The sequence below is a fragment of the Ornithodoros turicata genome, chromosome 2 (assembly GCF_037126465.1).
Source record: "Ornithodoros turicata isolate Travis chromosome 2, ASM3712646v1, whole genome shotgun sequence".
Taxonomy (NCBI): domain Eukaryota; kingdom Metazoa; phylum Arthropoda; class Arachnida; order Ixodida; family Argasidae; genus Ornithodoros; species Ornithodoros turicata.
Window position 1 is genome coordinate 16,771,295 of NC_088202.1, and position 20,205 is coordinate 16,791,499.

At 46.0% G+C, this 20,205-nt stretch overlaps 1 protein-coding gene across 1 annotated transcript in view; it reads left to right on the forward strand.

Moving 5' to 3' along the window:
• Positions 1 to 20,205, forward strand: part of LOC135383160 (uncharacterized) — a 359,001-nt gene that overhangs the window by 125,939 nt on the left and 212,857 nt on the right. Inside the window, exon 2 of the mRNA XM_064612753.1 lies at positions 7,605 to 7,663. The gene's annotated coding sequence lies outside the window, so the exon portion shown is untranslated. The remainder of the gene's footprint in view (positions 1 to 7,604; positions 7,664 to 20,205) is intronic.

Sequence of the window (20,205 nt, forward strand, 5' to 3'; positions counted from 1 at the left end):
GACCCCTTTCACACGGTGAGCAACTCGCAGCGTCGTAGTGTTGAACGAACTCGTGAGATGGCGCGAAAATGTCATCATCATCATCATCTTCGTCCAATCGCACGAGGACGAGAATTGAAAATACCACGGTTGACAGTTTGCAATGTCGTGTTCAGGAACACATTCTCGTGAAATATTTTCACATGAACCGCCGGGGGAGCTTCCATGCTGCTAGCGTCGTCTTCGTATCAGCTTCGTAACCCGCGCCGTCTGGCTGCGAAATTTACGTCTCGGAAGTGACAACACGATAGCTAGCCATTGCGATTGCACGTCTTCGGAGGAGTAACCAAGTGGTGCACATGTTACACCTGAAGGTTGCGAGAAGAATTGCACCAGCAGCAACAGCACCAGGGTGTTGCGCTTGGTATGCTTCAGGATATTGGTCGGCAGCAGGATGTTGAGCGAACGTAAGGTGCGCCTCAGCCACTGTAGTATGTGTAGTACATCACAAGGCATGTCCCTCAGAAAGACGTAGTCGAGGGAACTCCCACTTCTGCAGGTGGATTCTTGGGTGGGCCAGGAACGCGTGTATCTTTGCAAGGGGCACGTTGGGGGAAATCTACATGGATACCACCAGGATGCGTGTCTTCTTCTTCGTTTCTTCTCTTCGGTGTTTCGGCGATGCGACATATCAGACAAGATCGGCACGAAACGAGCCGCTTTTGGCCTTAGTTGCCCTCGCGCCACTAAACTTCCAACTACACACACACACACACAAACGAAACGAGCCCTTAACAGCTGTCGCTGTAAAAGTGCGAAGAGAAACATAGAAGAAAGTCAAGCTGTAGACAGTCTGGAAGTGTGGATGCGTGTGCGAATCAGTAGTATGTTTATATAGCATGAAGGCGGTGAGTGCGTTATGCCGTGCACCACGTTGCCGTCGTTTTTGTGTGGCGTGATTGCCATCACTTCTGCATATTGATGAAACGTTTTTGTTCAAGCCCTACCAATCAACGTGTTTTAAACTGTGCATTCACATACTCGCACACACACATTCGCACACACATTCGCATACTATGATGAGTTTACAGAGGTTATAGTATTTTCTCCTTTTCATACTGTCCGAAATAAGAACTCGCAACCAGATAAACGAACATTACCTACGTCACCCCATGGGTGACAATTGGGACGTAAGTAGCTCTGAGTACGCCATGTCTTCGAAATTGAGACTGTCAAGGTAATGAACTTGAGATTGAACAATACATGGTGATTGCGTAGAGAGGTTGCAATAAATACATTCAAGCGTAATTTCTACATATTTATTTCTCAATAAGCTACGAATTATCTTGATGTAGTGTATAAATTAGTGTAGGCGCAGACTGGAGGACAAGGCTCCAGATATTGCGCAAGACACGTGAAACAACAACTTTATTTTGACTTTGGAGAGCGGGGAGGTTCATCGCCAGAGGCGATACTCTACCCCATTGCTGGTGGGAATGTGGGGAATAAAATAACGAGCCCCTTCACAATAACGCTGGAAGTCCGATGGTGTCCAGAAATGTCAAAAGAGCTTTGAGCGCAGAGCGTTGCTGGACTGCATTGGGCCAGGGACCAAGCAATTTCGATAGGGAGAAGGAGCGAGAGTCAATGAAGAAGAATATGCTCCAGGTCCTCAAGAGCACCACAGTGGCAGCAGGTGGGAGAGTCAACTTGTCTCAAGCGGTAACGCCACTGAGCTGTAAAGGCCACATCGAGGCGCATTCGGTGGATTAATGCAGCATCTTGACGAGAGATGTTTCGTGGCATGCGGAAAGCGAGCATTGGATCACACGTCAATAACAACATGCTGACTTGCTAATGACACATTTTCTATGTGCTGTTCACTTGGGGCAATGGCAGGCTTTTCAACCTTCCAAGGCTTACCATAGCGAAGTCTTTCTTCTTCTTCTTCTTTTTTTGATTCCGTGTTAGCGCCGTGAAGCAGCTGTGGCTATGAGCGGCGTACAGATGTGGACAGATGGAGAGAGGACAGCAGGAAGGAGTGGGGGATAGGAGGGTTAGTATGCGTTCGGAGCCGACTTCAGGTGGAACTGTGTCGACATTCGTATGGAAAGTCTTCGGAAAACCCAGGGAAAACCTCAGACAGCACAGCCAATGACAGGATTCGAACCCGTGTCACCTCCCAGTATCGGCTTGGAAGGCGATCATCTTAACCACTATGCCACGGGAGCTAGTAAAAAGTCCTTCTGGAACAAGAAATTTGGCTAATCGGTACTGGTTTGTACTGAAAAATTCAGCGCATTAAATGAACAAGGACAGAGAGAAAGCACAACGTCGTCTCTTTCTATATTCTTGCTTTGTTAGCGGTGAATCTTTGTGCTTTACAAGTATACGAAAAGCGAAGGGTGATAAACAATGAATGGATGAAGTCTTGTCCGTGCCTACTAGGTGCATGAAACATATTTGGCGCTGTGATAGAAAGCGCTAACGACAATTAAACTTTAGAGAGTTTTAGTAACGTGTATAGGCAAAGTGACTGCGTACGCCACAGCTGAAGCTCTCCACTCTGATGCTGCTAAACATTCTATCAGCAAGGAACGTTACATGCCGGGACAAGACAGAGCCGACATGCGCTGATGTTGTAACAGCGTTCCTAATTTGCACACGATAGCGGATTTCTTCTTCAGCTGCCTATTCTTGAACGAAAACAAGACACTACAGTGGAGCAAAGCGTCGCCATCCACTCAACGGAGCAGAAGCCGAACAAGTCCCAGGAATGACACTCGAGGATCGCCAATGGGGCTTATGAGATCTCCTTTTTCTCACAGCACATTGAACAGAGGACCTATTCGTGCGACACTCAGTCTTCCTTGCCGACCAGAGGCGCAGTGGGCAACATTGCCTTCGCAAAACACACATTACCGTCCACTTTCCTTTCGTAGCAACGGACTTGCTTTTCAATGTTCATCCTGTGCTGTTCATTTAGTTGATATTGTTTGTTAGTCGTAACAAATAATGTTAGTCGTAACATTCCATTCCACACGATCCCTCATAAGAGGACACAAAAGAGGAAAATGAACCACCGCGGAGCGCTTATCTGAACTTGTTTGCTGTACAGCTCCACAGGTGAGCATTTTGCTCTACAGCTTGCTCTTTGGCTGTTTACCTAACCGTTGTAAAAGATGCAACTTTCGGTAGGGCTTAATTTTCGCAATTTTTTTGCTGTCGCATTTTTTCGCGAAATTGAAATCCTGCGAAGTATTGGTAACCACGACAAAAAGAGAGAAACAAATGAAACCGGTGGATGATATATGTAGACTCAGTTGGAATAATATAAGACACCTTTTAGTCTTTTATCGCAGAATTAAGACGCCGCGATATATTCCTCAAATGTGCTTCCACCCGAATTCGCGAATCAAGATCGCGAGATGAACCATGAATGGGATACTCGGAAGATAACATAATTTTGTGAAATTTATCAATTCGTAGTTTGGAACAGATCGCTTTACTTCTTTTTCTGTTGCTTGCCCTGTTTCTGTCGTTGTTTAGAGCTTGGCAAAGGTATGATTGCACCGTACGTAGTTCAAACTTTCCTTACACTCAATGGGCGGATTGATGAAAGTAAAGGCGGCGTGTCTGTGTATTCTAGAGTGACGATAAAACCGCGGGCGTCCAAAGCGTGTGTGAGGTATCTGAATGGCGCCATCCCCTCTTATGAACCACTTGGAGTGGAGAACTACACTCACTTCTCCATCGTCCGACTGAATGGGGCAGTCGTAGGTAGATATCATTCAGGAAATGAGGAGGTATTACGTCCAAGACATCACTTTCAACGAGCTCTACACATAGCGCGGCTCTGAGGGAAACTGAAGCACGCGTCTTCGGGCTGTATATCTGGGACGAGAAAAGCTTTCAACCGTGATGACGGCGATGAGAGCTCCAGAAGGCGTTTCAACCATCGCCTTTCCGCCTTATTAGTCAGCTCTAAGTCGTGTCCCCGGACATAGTGCAGCTGAAGCGAAACGCAGGACGGTCCGAGCTTCAAATTGGATTCGCCTGACAGCGGGAGAGGCGTTTACTATGAGCGTTGAATCGAATCCGGGCGCCAGCTCTGGAGTCTAGGTGTTTTCCCTGAATTTTTCTCAGACGCTTTAAGACAAATGTCGGCATCATTCCTTATGAAGTCGGCCCAGGACGCACATTCCCCTCCCTGCGATAGTCGTGACTTCGCTCACCTACGCGTGGCCGACTACGGCAAGCATCATCACCGCCTCCACCACAGCGAGCGTTGAACATCGCGATTAGGACACTTGATATAATACCCCAAAATGTGCGATCCTTATTACTCGCACTTTTAAGTTCGTACAGACAGCAGCAGAGTGAAATGTGCAAAATAACCGTCTGCAAAGTTATGTTGGACCGATAGGAAGTGGTAAGAAAAAGCTTGAAATCGGGAGATGCAAGAGGGATCCAAGAACCGAGTAGAAAAAATAGTGAAGTGAAAAGGAGATAGACGCAGTCCGTCCCCTTAAGGGTGAGGAAAAGATAAGAACAGAAGTGCGTTTCTTCGACTTTGCACGAAAGTCAATCAACAGAACGAGATGTCTCCAACCGTTTGCACTCCATTCAAAATATGTATCGCAAGAAATCAGACGTATTGGCTCACAGCTAGCTCAATCAACGAAGACAGCGAAGTTGTAGATTTCAAGCCTTCACTTGACGTTAATAATTGAACACAGTGAAAGAAAGCAGGTGATATCTGAAACCCCGAGGCCCCAGGGTTTTCAGATATCACCTGCCTACTCTCACTGTGCCTACAATCTACTGCAAAAACTGTCTCACTAGCGTTTTTCTGCATCGATGACGCTGATCATGACGCTGATGCATCGCTGACGAAAACTAAGTAACCAGGGGAAGGTGGGGCAAGATGAGACAGAAATTTGCAATTGAATATGGAATTTTTACTTTTCGTGTTTAAAAAAAAAACTAGCCACAGGCATATTCTCAGAGGTCTATAGCTTCCGATCTGTAAATGAGAACGGACGTAGCCGGTTCAAAATAAACGCAGAACAAGAAATTCAAAAATGCAGATTATCTCATCTTGCCCCAACCCTCGGGGCAAGAGGAAACATAGCGTGGGGCAAGATGAGAAACGCCGTGCTAATGAACTATACAAATGAATTTTTGCAATTAAAGCACCTACGCAGCCCCTTGAGCCCACCGCCTACATGATGTGCAATAAAACCACACAGAACCCGGTGCTATTTCCCTCCATCGTCCTTTGCAAACGAGACACCGTTAGTCTGATGTGTCGCTGGTCGCTCGCTTTTGAGTGCGCTTCTGCTTTGCTGGGAATACCCAAGGACACAGGAAAATTTGCTGGAAAATCCTAGACAATATATATAAAAAAAAAGAATCTGTGAGGAACAAGCATAAAGCCACCTAATAGTTAACTTATCAATTTCTAAATTACATTAAATTTAATTTACATTGCATTACATTAACTTGTCGCGTCTTGCCCCGTGCATATAATCGGATGCATTAATTTTTCAAGTAAACACCAGATAACCAAGAGTGCCCATATTTTGCATATATCTAGATCAATGAATAAATCAATAGGATGTCGACTTACATTGACCGAATAAACCTTGCGAGTTGCGACACGCTGCTGCACAGCTGACAAGAGGACTACAGAAAATCGCGCCTTTTTTGCGGGTCTTTACATTCCAGGCAGAAGTAACCGATTTTTTTTTTTTTTTCCTCTCTCTTCAACGCAAACACCAATCCGGACAATTCTCACGTGCAAGAAAGCGAACATGCCACCTATGAGTAAAGTTAAAAGCGCATGGAGCAACGCGTCTCTGCGACAGGTGGCGTCGAGCAAAAAATGTCGCATCTTGTACCACCTTATCCTACATTGTTGCAGTTCTGTTCTTTTGGAACGGAAGTAATAATCAATCATTGCGCCCAGCCTTGGTAAATGCTTGCCAAAATCATCACACGTAGAATGCGGCTGCGTTTACCTGGACTCGACACGAGCGGGTAGAGTTGAACTGTCGAGCCAACTCGATCATGTAAACGCTGGCAGGTCGAGTTGAGTCAATCCGACAGCAGCGGGTGGGTTGAGTCGCTCGACTCGACATGTAGGTGCATGTAAGCACGGTCGGGTCGAGTTGGTCACTCGCTTCCCTTGCACGGCTCGACTCGACGCGGGGTGTCGCAGTGATCCCCTCCCGTTGGAGTGAGTTAATTTAAACAGCGTCTGTTCGACTTCAACTCGACTCGACAGTCAGCTCGACCCGCTCTGTCGAGTTCATGTAAACACGGCTTATGTTTTTGTCGTCACATGTCCACCTCATGCGGACAGGCCTCCTGGCGCGCCTTGCGTTCCCAAGTTTCATTCCAAGCCACTGGTGGTTCTTGCCCCGTCGGCTCTCAGACGACAACTTGCAACGTACAAATGGCTGAAGTGTTCGAATACTTAATTACGGAATATGTACGGAATATGTGTGGGAGTTGAATTAAATTTATTGTCACATTTTAAATCTGATGTCGACTGTCTCGCATGGTGGATCGAAGTACTTGGGTAACAACGAGAGAGTACCGTGAGAATTTGAGTACATGCACATGTACGAGAGAGAAGAAGGGCATTCAGACGATGCTATTTTTAGATAGGAGCTCTCATCCTTCAACTGTTCCGCTCGGCTACAATGGACCTTTTTCAATACGCTTCTGTGCATGCGCTGTGATCCCGACGCCGCCGAAAAGGGTTCCCTACCTATTCAATAGATGGCGCCGGCTGTGCTTTGGCGCGCGCCGATCGTGTTTAGCTGGACAGACACTAGGATACGACGCGAGTGTGACAAATGTCCATTATTCCTTCGGCTACACAGATGACTTCTCTCTGAGAGACGCTACTGATTTATACGCGTCTTGGTCCAATAAAAGAATCTCGTTAAACGGTAAGGAATACTTGTTGACTTAAAATCATTAGAACGCCCCAGTGCAGGGACGAAAAGAGACAACACAACACACCCTAGCACTGAACTCCCTGCACTCGGAGTTTTAACTATTTTAATTCAGTATGTTCAACCAGCCCAATTTTGGACGTTATTAAGGAATACTTGGTCTTAAGCTTGATTCACACTGCTGCGTCTACGGTCGCGTTTGCGTGTTACGGCAGCTGACAGCCAATCATAGCTATGGAACATGCTTCCGGATGGAACGAAGGTACACGTTAGGCACTGTACGCACCCGTAAACGCAGTAATGCGAATCAGCCTTTAGAATCGATAAAATCCACTGTGCGGGGACGACAGATGGGTCAACACAAAAAGGAGTAGCATATTTTCGTTGATGAGATCTTATCCACTGTCATTGGGAGAGCGAGCTAGTAAAACAGGAGTACCCCCGGGAGGATTCGGTGGTTAAAGCCCCACCAAATCCTACCTTTGGTTGTGTATTTTGGAGAGGGAAAACGAGTGTGAAGTCCTCTTTCCCATGTAAAGGTCCCGAAGAAACTGTCCCGAAATATCATTCTGGCTGCGTTACTGCTTCCCAGTCTCTAATCTAGGATACGGCACGCCTACACTTATGTAACTGATTGACTATTTTCTTTCCTTTCAGGTTGGAACCGGAATTCGCTTGAAATCATGCCGGAGACACCCAATAAGTAAATCGTACCGGTAAGTGTTTCCTTGTCTATTGATATTACAGCATATCAGCCCATCCGGCCACACACAGGAAACGTCAGCACCGACGTTTTGCTTGCGTTGAGATTTGCGTTGCGTCTGGGATTTTCGCTTTCGCGTCCAACCTAAGCGACGCCTCGCTCCAAGCGAAAGATGGCTCTTAATCCCAGATATCGATGACGACGAAACGTATCAACAGGCGTGATTGTTGATGACAATACACTTTCGTAGTATTTAAGTGGATAAAGGAAGCTCTCACTCAAATGGTGTGACTTATGTGGTCGCAATACAATGTCACACGATTTGATGAATCTACTTCCTCTTTCGTAGGCACTCCATAAAAGGCGCTTTGTTGAAATCTCTCTAAGCGTCGCCCTATAGCACACACGAAAAGAAAGAAATGAAGAAAAATTCGCATGACAAACAAAGAGGAAAACAGCTGAATGCAAATCAGCTGCTGTTGATTCCATTGAAACGAGTCTATGGGGTTCCGTTTCATCACTCCAGGCCATAAACACTGTTTCTAGCGCCGTGTGTCGGAGATTTCCCGCGCACGTCAAAAGAACCCCAGGTGGTCGAAATTATCTGCAGTCCTGCCCTGCGGCACGTGCAGCATATCGCCGAACAAGGCTGACACACATTATGTGTAAATCTACTCCGATTACTAAGTACACTCCAGGGACTGACAATACGCATTTTTTGCGAACAGCACCCAAGCATAGTGTGGTACGCCAGCGCTCAATATCGTATCTGGCTCGTATCGTATATGTGCAGAGTCTCAAGCAGCTAGAGACACCTTATCTCGAGTTTCAGTGCCTTATTACTTCCCTGTGGCTCTCTAGACGAGATTTTGTGCCCGCAAGATCCCAGCCACATCCGTAGAAAAGCGCGAGACGCGCAGCTTTCGTTTTGCTTTCGTTTCCTCTGTGGGACTGTCGTGAACGCACTCCTTCTCTCTCTCGTCCTTCTTACTAATTTCTTTCTAACTTCTCATTTCTTTTCATTTCTGGCCCTCTATCCTTTCTCTTTTACTCCCCCTTCTCCCTTTCCCCTTTCACAAAGGAGTGAAGCTTGCTGCCTTGTCTCAGCAGGCAGACTTCACTCCTCTTCCTTAGAACATTATACCACCACCACCACCATCGTATCTGGGGAGTATCGTAGCGATTGCAGGGACAATGTTTTCCATGCGCTCAGTTTTATTTCTTCGACGACACTGCATGCCCTCGCTGGCCCGGGCAGGAATTATCTATAAAGCAAATGCAAAGGCATGGTATACAGGAAACAGCAGTAATCGCAATATAATCATAATGTTCCAGAGGTGATCATGCATTCAGCGTTGATCACTTGTTCGAAACACAACTGAAACAAAATCTAGTGGGACAACTGGGCCGTCCAAGTATGAGCTGATAATTTCAGCCGTGTTGACGGTGTCGAGGGAGAGATTGAGGTGTGCGCGGGTGCGGTTGGATATCCGTACTACGTCCTGGTTCGCGAATAAACCCGCGTAACCTCAGCGGTTCGCGCCCATATTTTATCCGCAAATAAACATTGCTGAAAGATGGAAGTCACTGAAAAGGTTAGCCAGCTGTTGGACTCGTTCATCAGTTTAATTAATTTCTTAGGCATTCGATGCTTTGTATGTATTTGTCCTTTCTATATGTGTTCCAGCCTCTGAACATCAGTTGTCTCAAGCATTGCTGTCTCTGTCGAAGTCCCCCAGGTGGGGCCATAATTGACATAAAGAATCCAAAATGGTGTCGATGTGTGTCATTCTCTGCATCGATGCGCCCTTAAGGACAAGATTATTGGACAATTCTGCATGTCGTAATGATCCTGAGTATCATGCCTGCTGGAAAGTACAAACATTTGCAACGTAACATTTTCGGAAAGACCTGAAGGACAGCCGTTGACGAAACTATCTCTCATATCATTGTTTTTGCTTTGGTGTGGTTTAAAAGGGATGTGAAACCATTTACAACATTTTCAAGGAATAACTTAGAAAACATTGATTTATATGTACTAAACATGCACATAAAAAAAGCTACGTTTCTGCGATTCCGCCTTACGAAGTTGTTGCGCTCCGAAGATCGCCCGCTCTTCTCTGCGAAGATCGCCCGCTGAAGAACTCTTCACCTCCTAGCTTGTTTTTCGAGTGACGTTTTATCGTGGAGAAAGGAAGTGCATGCAATTCCGTTTCCAGGACGACGTAGAGGTTGTAAAGAGGGAGCCAGCCACCGGTGAACCGCATTCGGTGTAGTCGTAGTGACCTTTGGGTATTTCGAGCAATCGTGCATGGATAAAACGCCACTTCCCGTGTGTCTGCCGACACTCGCAGCGCTGTTCGGCGCCACCGTCTGTGGTGGCTGAAAAAAAAATCGCAGTTTTAAAAACCCAACAGTTAAGACACCGTTCAAATGAGTAATGTGCCACTTCGCGTGTTGCATATGGACTACAACGTATGAAACGGAGCCATACATTGCAAGCGGCAGTTACTGCGTATGCCCCGTAATTGTATTACTTTGTGAAGTAATGAAGTATAGTGAAGAACTGACAATAGACCATTGTAAAACAATAATAAACAAATATCATTAGACCACACGAGTATAAGTGGAGTCAAAACCTCACTCCTCAACAGCATCAATCTAAGTCCTAATGTAATTACATTTCTGTCCTTTCATTGCTTTGCTACACGTGCAATCCCTGTGCCCAATGGGGTTGCGTGATAGGCTTCACTCACGTATCTCATTACCGCAGATTAGATTACGAATGCCGGGCAGCCATTCCTCGATTTAAGTATCCGTCGTGGAAACACATCCGCACTACTCAATGTAACAACCTACGACAAAATCAAAGCATTCGCTATGTCTCCCAAATGGCCTCCCCCATTGCTTTATACCACGGCATCCCTCCCTTCTTTTTCGATACAGAGGACGATATCGTCTCCTTCATCATCATCTCACTATGTGCGGCATCCCTTGGGGCCGTCCCAACAGGACTTGCACCGGGACTCAAACAAAACGCGCTCATCAGGCAAGCGAAAACCCAAGAGATGCGCCCGGGGCCTGTTTCCCTTTAGCCTGCTTTTTGTTTGTCCCTTCGTGATGATTAGGTTCGCAGTCAAGCTGGCAAGACGGCACGTCAAAGGCAGACAGCATTCCGCGCCTCGCGCTTTATATGGCGTAGTGTATTAATGGCAGTTAGCGCTTTTTCGGCAAGATAGGACCGTTTATGACGCTGCGGAACAATAAGACGGCTATTCGGATGACGGTACTTCAGCGACGGAACGTTTTCGGGGAGCTCAGCATGCGAGCGTTATAAACTTCATTTGTTGCGTTGGTTAGTCCGTGGTGGCATTCTACACTAGGGAGCTTTGGTAGATCGCAAGCACTCTACGAGAGTGATACCATAAAGGAAGCTGTCCAGTCGAAGATCAGCAACGTGATTTCTTCAACTTCGAAGGAATATGGCGACTGGCTTTTCATGTTTTCGTGATCCGTTACCGTGTGCACCTACGGATCTCCTGAAAGTGGCTATTACCGGGGGATCCGCCTGGCGATACGGCATGTTGTTCGGTGTGGAGCATGCGCCGCTGGCAAACACCACCTATAGAGAGAAAGTCTTATCGCTTGAGCGACGTGACGTACCAATTAAGAGTCCGACAATCATGATGTTGCTTTCGGCGGCCTTAGCTATGGGAACGAGCCACCATCAGCCGCATGGGAAGCCAGTGGTAGCAACAGAAATGCTGCGTTTCAAAGCCGTCTGCAGCGATTGGGTGACATCTTGGCTGGCTGCTGCGGTTGGCTGACTTTATTTGTCTAGGTACGGAGGAGTCAGAGGAGACGTTAAGCAGGCCTCCTGTATCTATAGGTGACGTTGCCCTGACCTGTTTCACGGGGAATTCTGACGAGATTTGACTTATGACGAATTTGACTTGCCGATCTCAGCGGCTTTCTCTGCTCCGCGGTGGTTACGGTGCTTATGATTTCTCGTTTGCGATCAACACGCTCGTCGACCGAGCGCTATTTGTTGCTTTGCCTAGAAATTTGGGATTCAACCATAACACGAACAAACCCCTCTCATCACTTACGGATCGCGCGAGGCCGAGCGAACAGCGTCGGGCCAACTCGCTGAGCTTGCCAAATCTGAAGGACGACTTTTGCCAGGCTCTTGGCGTGAGCGTGGTTCCCTTTCGTTTGTGGATTCCGATTCGGTTCTTCCAGTGCCGTATTTTGTTGCTCTGTACCGGATTGGGGTGGTCCCTCCAGATCGACCTTTAGAATGTGCCATTAAAGCGTCTTACCAAAAGCTCGGAAATACTCACGGAGCTCAGCTACTGCCGAGCGTTGAATCGGGGTCACCTCTGAGTCTTCGATGTGGCAGAGGGTTATCTGTACCACCAGGTCAGCGGTGTTACTTCTCGTTAACATGAACTCCCAAGCGAACTATATCGTGTAAGTTAAGAGCGTGGAAGAAAACAACGAAAGGACAGCCCGAATTTGGTGCGGGTAGGGTATCCACGTCACACTCAAAAGGGCCGCAAGGCAATTTTTCAGGGAGGGACAAGATCTCGCACTCGGGCGCCTCTGGACAGTCCAACATTATTTAAGACAGGCCATGTGCTATTTGCGGGCGAGGGAACGAAAAAGAAAAGCGTAAGAACTACGGCGGCAACCTTCAGAGATGTGCAGCCTTAACCACGTCCGCAGGGCTCTGGCAAACTATAAAAAAAAGTCTGATCGAGCCAGAGGGGTGGGGGGGGGGACTTGCCCGTCCCCTCCCAACGGCGCCCATGGCTGCAAGCCAGGTGGTGTACCTGCCGCAGATAAAGGCATTCAAATCCCCAGTGTGGAGGACATCGGGTATTATTGCCTGTAGGTCAATAGTGGCGTTATGTTGCAAAGTCCTAAGGCTCCCATGTCCGGAATTTTAACTGCACGAGAGTTAAAACCCATCTAGAATATTTAACAACTTTATTTTTGGACTCATATCGCGTGGACACTTGTATGCTTGCGTAGACAGTACAGTTTCTGCATGTGTTAAGGAAAGCACAAATCGACGCTATACTTTGCGGGACAATTGCTGCGAATGGGATAAAACTACTTTTGAATTGCTCAAAGGCGTTAATAGTCTGGACAAAAGAATAGAAGTGCTACCCCTAGAACACGGGCTCTCAACCGGTGGCGAATTCCCCCTTTGTGGCAATTTGGGAATTTCGCGGGGGGGGGGGGGGCTGGCACCATGTAACTTTCGCCCCTAATCCGCCCTTGGGCGCACTGTGCTGAGTGTATCGTTCTCAGGACATGTCCCTCGCCAGGAACGCCTCAACGTTCTGTCATGATAGCTTCTATAGGAGGCACACCGCACTGGAAGGGCTATCTAACGGGAAGGTCCCTTGTCACAAGCAATGCTTTCAAGGATCTCGGAAGAAGTAATAAATTACACCCCATTTTTATGCGCGTATTGCTTTGGAGTTCATATGGGGGGAGGGATAGCGCTATAATATAATATATATATATATATATATATATATATATAATATAGATGAACGACAAAAGTGGTACATGGAGCAAATGAGGTTGAGAACCACTGCCCTAGAAGATCGCTCTGCAGAAGCTAGCCACGGATCAGGGAATGATTTGCACCGTGAAACAGATCACCGTCATCTGCTGCTTTTCCGATGTCAACGTCGAACGCGAATCGACTGGCCGCGCAATGGCAAGAACTTCAAGACTGGCGAGAACTGAACATGCTGGAGAACGCGCCGGGACAAGCACGACACATACGGAAGCGTTCAGTTCACCACGTTCAGTCCCAACCAACCTGCTATACACTTTCTTATTTATTTTATTTATTTATGTATATACCTCAAATTACCCCAGTGGTATCTCTTACAAGAACCGGCAAGAGATCACAGTTGTCTCGCGACGTAAAGCCCCGAATTATTATTAGGACTGGCAAGAACTTCAATGACGTGGCTTGCAACCGTACCAGCTGAATCTGTTCTTGACTAGCACGGAATGAAAATATTCATAGGTTAGGCAGTCTCGAACACTGAAGATGTTGCACATCACTTTCAAATCCTTAGCATATACGTACGCTTTACTCGCAGCGAGTCTTAAAGAGTACAAGAACAAGCAAGATTTTCGACCTAGTCGCTATAGAAGAAAGTAATCCATATTGCAACATTAGCATCGAAAAAGTGATAAGCCATAGGGTTCATAAAAAAAAAAGGAGGCGAACACTTTCGTGACGCTTTTTAGCGACGCTGCAAATGATAAATGAAGGCGCGCTACATTAATTTTTTCTTCTTAGTCTTTTTTTAGCTTTTCGTTAAACGTGCTTCCCAAGGCAGGTGATTAGTGGTCGGAATTAATGATAACGCAATAAGAGGACAAAAAAAAAAAAGAAGATTACAATGCTTGAGCTCAGTGAAGTCAAAATCGATGTTTTTCAGAGTAAGTGTGGACGACAGGGTACATACAATTTGGCACGTCGATTAAAGTATCAGGGTCTCAAGATAACACGCCAATATATAGTATCACGTCGATGTCATGATTGGTAGGGATATGCATTGTTCAGTATACGAAAGTAATAGGAAATATTCCGATGTTACGTGCTTTTTCTATTTTTTTTAAGAGACAACGACAGCATGAAAATTCGCATTCAAAAGAGCATACGACTGAGAATTGATAATTGCATTTAGTAATTCGAAACTTCAGTCATGACAGGTCACATACTATGCGGCATACAGCAAAGCATGGCGCTCACTCTTGCTCTGTAATGCTGGGCATGTACATTCTTGTCTCTTATAACACTGTAGTAGTGAATGAGGCAATTAAACGCATAAAAGGATAAATTCAACACGTTCCTCACAACGCCCTTCTTCTTCAACCGCTTTTTCTTCAACTGTCATCATGTAACACTCTTATCTCTTGAAGCATGGCTTGGCTCGTCTCTTGAAGTGGTCATTATGATTATTCAGTCTACTAACAGGACTTAACGCCCTCTAACCAACCACAATTTCGAATGATATCGTTGTCCTTTTGCAAAGAATTGAAGGCGGACGCCCCCTTTGTGACATTTTGCATTCATGCTAATTTTCACAGATAGGCGAGTCTCGTTCTATATTATTACGGTATTATTCTGTGTAGCGGTTTGCCTTGAACGTGCTATGTGGCCATTAAGGTACGTTTTCAGTTATCGTGGTAAAACGAGCCCTAAATGTCTCCGATCATAGAAAAAGCTGCGATGGCATCAGCTCTGTAAAAGAGTGTCTTGACCGCATAGCGTACTCATTGCCACTCACTGCACACCATTAGGGGCGGCGGAAGGGGGGGGGGGGTACATGGCTTACTGTAGACCCCTTGAATTTGTGAAGCGCGAACTTCTCATGAAGGTGAGGCGCCAAAGTGCTCTCTCAGGTGCCGCAAAATAAAATGCCATAGGCGATTTTCCTTTGCCATTCTGAGGCACGACCATGAATTGGCGTGGTGGCGGTGGGAGAAGGAAGAGGGCACCGGTTAGGATCTGGGGTCCCCCTGAATTCAGGACGTTGCTCCGCCCCTGCACACAATGACACGTCCCGTCGTCATTCTCGGTTTGAAGAAAAAGTGGGGTCTACGCCTCTTTATAACCGCTAACATAAATCGGAAGAGACACAAAGACTCGTGCGCCTCTCATTTTCAACAAACATCATCGATAGGCCTATGTCCCGTATTGCTGGTTCGGTAAGATTGTAGTATGCTATGGACGTAAGGGTTCTCTTTCGATTCCAAATTACGTTACGAAATATGTTTACGGTTCACATACTAGATGTAAACAAGTGAAAACGCCGTTACACAATGTCCAGATGTATGCTAGCATCGTTATTCTGGTGCGCACTTCGCAAAGCTTAGCAACACCCTCCATGTTACCCCAAGGTACGAGTAAGATATTTTTGCAAGACATGCATTTTATGCATTGCAACGAGTTAACATAGGGAAAAGAGTTCAAGTATCGAGTTTTTGAGAGAGCCAGTACACCTATAAACAGTAAACTACACTGATGTGCCTGTAAAAGTTGCATGTCAACAGCCGCGGAGCATTCGGTATTTTTCCCCATAAAACTTACGTCGTTTAATTGGCTGACACTCGATGTAATGTGCTTGCGCTACGGTGTGGGGCAAGGTTAGTTAAATTAATCTAATCAACTTATTATTAAATAATTCGTAAGGATCAAGTTAATTATACTAAAGGATGTACTGACAGCAATAACCTACCGTAAATTCGCAGGTAACAAAGCGTAAATTCAGAGAATGACCCGTCTACGAATATCCTTTGAAATATTAGTAGCGAATAGCACTAAATGAGCAATATTTACGATATATTAAAAAAAATTGAAGAACATAACATACCCCGCAAGCTATGCGAATGTCTGCTAAATACACACAATCTGATGCTAACACGGTGACAAAGTCGTATGCTTGCACCTAACCTAAACTCGCCTGACCTAAAGTAACCTGATCTAAACTGGCTAAAACCACCCCTACCTCAGCGGCCCCTGGAGCAGATTCATTGCTGTAGTACACCCACACTAAATTAAGTGTTATCCTCCACCTCTAAAACGGAGCGCACCCCTCCTGTGGAGATAACCCCTTTGTTCATATCCAATTGAATAATGGCGTTGAGGCTCGAGTTGTGTCTGCCCTTCTACGTTTTATTGCCTCATCCACTATGTCATCTACGATGTTCCCACTGGGACTAGCGGCATGGACAAGTGAGTAAGAGCATCCGCCCGTTTTGTGATAGGGTTGTAGCGGAGGTCGCGCTGAAGGTTCGGAGGTGGTCGATTCAAAATTCTATACCAGAGCGTGATTTATCCAGACCCCCCTACACCCCCCAAATGTTTTGCGACACCCCCTTTTTTCCTGTGCGCGCATTGCAGAAGGGCCTTTGGAATTTCAGCTTCACACAGCTGTCGATAATGATCTGACGTAACTGTAATGATGACCCCCATTTTCTTGCAACCACTCCATGTTTGCGATTCTGGATAAACCAGTGCTACCACAGGTGGACAAACGAGCCGAGGTGTGCTCCGTCTAGGGACAGACACACCACATAAGGACCAGTCACAAAGTAATTAAAAAAGACTGGAACTGATTTTTTTTTCGTGAATTACTTGTTGACTTTGTACCACAGGCTGTAATGTCTGAAGTTCCCTCCGCGTTTTCCAGCATATTTTCCAGACGAATGTCGACACAGTTGCCCACGAAGGCTGCCCAGGCATCTGTCTGTCTCCCTGGTGTTCTCTTTCCATCTGTTCACGCCTGTATGCTGCTCATAGTCGCACTTCCTTCGCAGTGCTAACATGGAATCAATCAATCTTACAATGGGAAAAAAAATTCATTTCGTTTCAACTTTCGCTGAAAAGGGGACGCCTCGGTGATTATAAACATAACCTTAGTAGCCGCACGGCGTTCAATGATTTGGAGAGCGAAAAAGGAAGCCACTTTCGGGATTTTGAGCGCGATGATCAATGGTCATTGTTATCCAATGATTTCCCGTGCAGGACAGAGGAAATGGCCCGAGGACGTACGTATGGTACACACCCGATGGCGTGGAAGCTGAAGGGACGGCAAGAAAGGTGGTCTTAAACAAACGCAAATACTAATTCCTTGAGATCACTTTTCTTTAAATGAAAATGAGACTTTAGCGATCATGGTATTTTTGGTATCGGAACTGCGTACTTTGTCTCATTTGCAAAACGTTGCTTCTAGCAGCGCTGTAAAACACACACACACATGTATATGAAGGAACGTTGCGCGGACATTTTCATTACCAAGAATATCCTATCACGTCCAGTCTGTCGCAGAAGTTTAATACGGGAATTACACAACTTTTTTCTAATACATATATTCGATGTAAATAGAGGGTGGTGTTCTATTTCGAGTACACGTGCGGTGTGGCCTCCGGACTCGTTATAGCTTCAGCTCCTGGCAGATGTCACGCTATTGAAAATTGTCATTGCGAGGCAGGAACTGTTATACGCGTGGAAATGGGTTCGCGTTGCGATCGAGTAATGGGTTCACCGTCTAAAGCAACCGGTAATCAATACGGTCAATACAGCTATGTGAGGTGTAGATGGTCTCGGTCAAGGTAAATAGTGGCTCGTTTGGTGGCCATTTATTGGACGAATCTACACTGTAAGAAAAAAGTAATTTTAGCCATTCTAGTGACGAGACGAGACTATGGACTAGATATTTTGTCACACCCTTTATCCAATTCTGGGGCTAAATGCATAGAAGTTCATGCCAAATTTAGCCGAGATTTGCAACGCTGCGGAGTAAATTTGGGGAGTAAGTGGTCAGGGGGCTAAAAGGGGAGTCATTGCATTCTAGTTGACTAGAAGCTACAATTCATCCCAAAGTTAGTGCTTGTTTCTTCATAGATGTAGCACCTATTGCTTTTGCGAAGATTACAATAGTGGTACCAATAAGACACGATACGCCCGTGTCACCGTATTCGTAGAATTGTAAACAAAAGAGAAGCGAAAAAATAATAACCATGAAGCACAGCCAAGATCCTAAGAAGTATGAAATACAAGGACATCACAGAGAACGAAAAAGCCTTTCGAAAAAGGCTTTCCTAAGGAGGCCGCACTTCTTCAGAGCTCCGATCTTGGTACGTGGGAGGTCAAGATCGGGGACCAGGTTAGAAAAAGAATATAACGATAGACATATATAGCAAGAGACAGGAAGAAGGAAATGAAGTAAAATAAATAAAACTATTCAAGATAAGCACAGATGGAAACAACATGATGATATGAGACAGCTTGGGAAGGGCTGTTATTGCCGTTGCTGTTAAGGGAATTCCATTTGATGTTGTTAAAGTTTTGGGTCCTTGGACACCCGACCATCAGTTCCACGCCATGCAGGCATTTGTGCGGTTTTGCGCAGACCCCAAGTTGGTGGACACAGTGTGACTTACAGTGTGTGTGACTGACTGACTGAGTGTCTTTGTCACTTTCACTTTGTCATTTCTGTCATTATATTCTTTTTGTAAACTGAAGAAATGTGGCCTCCACACGAAAGCTTGTTCTATTAAATTCGTGATGTTTATTCTATGTAATTTCTTCACATGTAAACAGCAGGCGCGCTTGCATGAATGTGGCACGAGCGCAATGTATCGATTTATCGGAATGAATCATCTGCTACCGGGCGACGTCAACAAATCAAATGCAGAGTACACTTATAAGGGCACGCGATAACTAAACACCATGTGCTTCTGACGCCATTCATGTAAACACGGCCACTTGGTCTAGCTCGCGAGTCGCCGCAATATTTGATTGCTTGACAAAGAAAAATGTGGAGATATGAGTTCCAACAAAGTCAAGACAGGTACCCCAGGAAAATCAAACTTTCATCTTGGTCGAACCGACGCGATCTCAATAATGGCGTCTTTCTTCGTTTTTTTTTTTTTTTTTTTGTTCGCTCCACGACTGAGAATGAGCGTCTAACTGGTGCATCCGGACCGGACTCGCATGATTCGCAGGCAGTTTCAGAAGACGTCCGCACCGCAACGGAGCGCTTTTTCTTATTCTGAAGAGAAAGCTCGAGCTGCGAACTCCAACGAATCACTGTCATCACTTTCGGGTCCTGCGGCACCAAGCAAAAGCAATTGTTGAGCGTACTCGAGTTTACCGAATGCGCGCAACGGCTTCCGCAGGGCTCTTGGCCCGAGCACTAACGTATTTCGCTGGTGGATTCAGTTCGGTTGCGCGGTGCCGGCTTTTGTTGGTCAGTGGATTCTGGTGCTCGCTCCAGACTGGCCAGAACATCTTTAAAACAACTGTAAAAAAAAACAGCGTCCGGGTTACAACGAATGAACGACACGGACGCGAAACAATGGTGTTTTGTGTCCGTGGTGTTCATACTGGAACACTGGTATTCCAGTGCTTTGTGTCCTTGTCGTTTATTCGTTGTAACCCGAACACGTTTTTTTTCTTGCGAGTTTAAAGAAGAAGAACCGAACAGCCAATTTCTCACCTTATTTGACCACAGCAATTCCCGGTAAGACGGATTGTACTTCGCAGTTAGACCAGCTCATCGTAGCATAGTGGTAAGGGTGACCGCTTTCCACACCGAGATTGGGAGGTGACGCGGGTTCGAACCCCCGCACCGGCTGTACTGTCTGGGGTTTTCCCTGGATTTTCCGGCAGACTTTTCAGATAGGTGCCGGCACAGTTTCCCCTGAAGTCGGTCCACAACGTATATTAATCCTCCTGTCCGTCACAGCTTCCTGGTGTCCTCTCTCCATCTGTCCACGTCTGTACGCCGCTCATAGCCACAGTTGCTTCGCGGCGCTAACACGGAATTTAAAAAAGAAGCTTCGCATTTAGCGTACTAATATTTCTTACAGGAGCGCCTATTCTCGAATGGCCAACAGAAAAGTAAATGTACAGCACAACGAGAGATATCCCTCAGTGTAGGCTAAACAACCGTACACGGCGGTAGATAAGAGTAAAACAAGATTGTAAAATCTCCAGCAACGTTATAA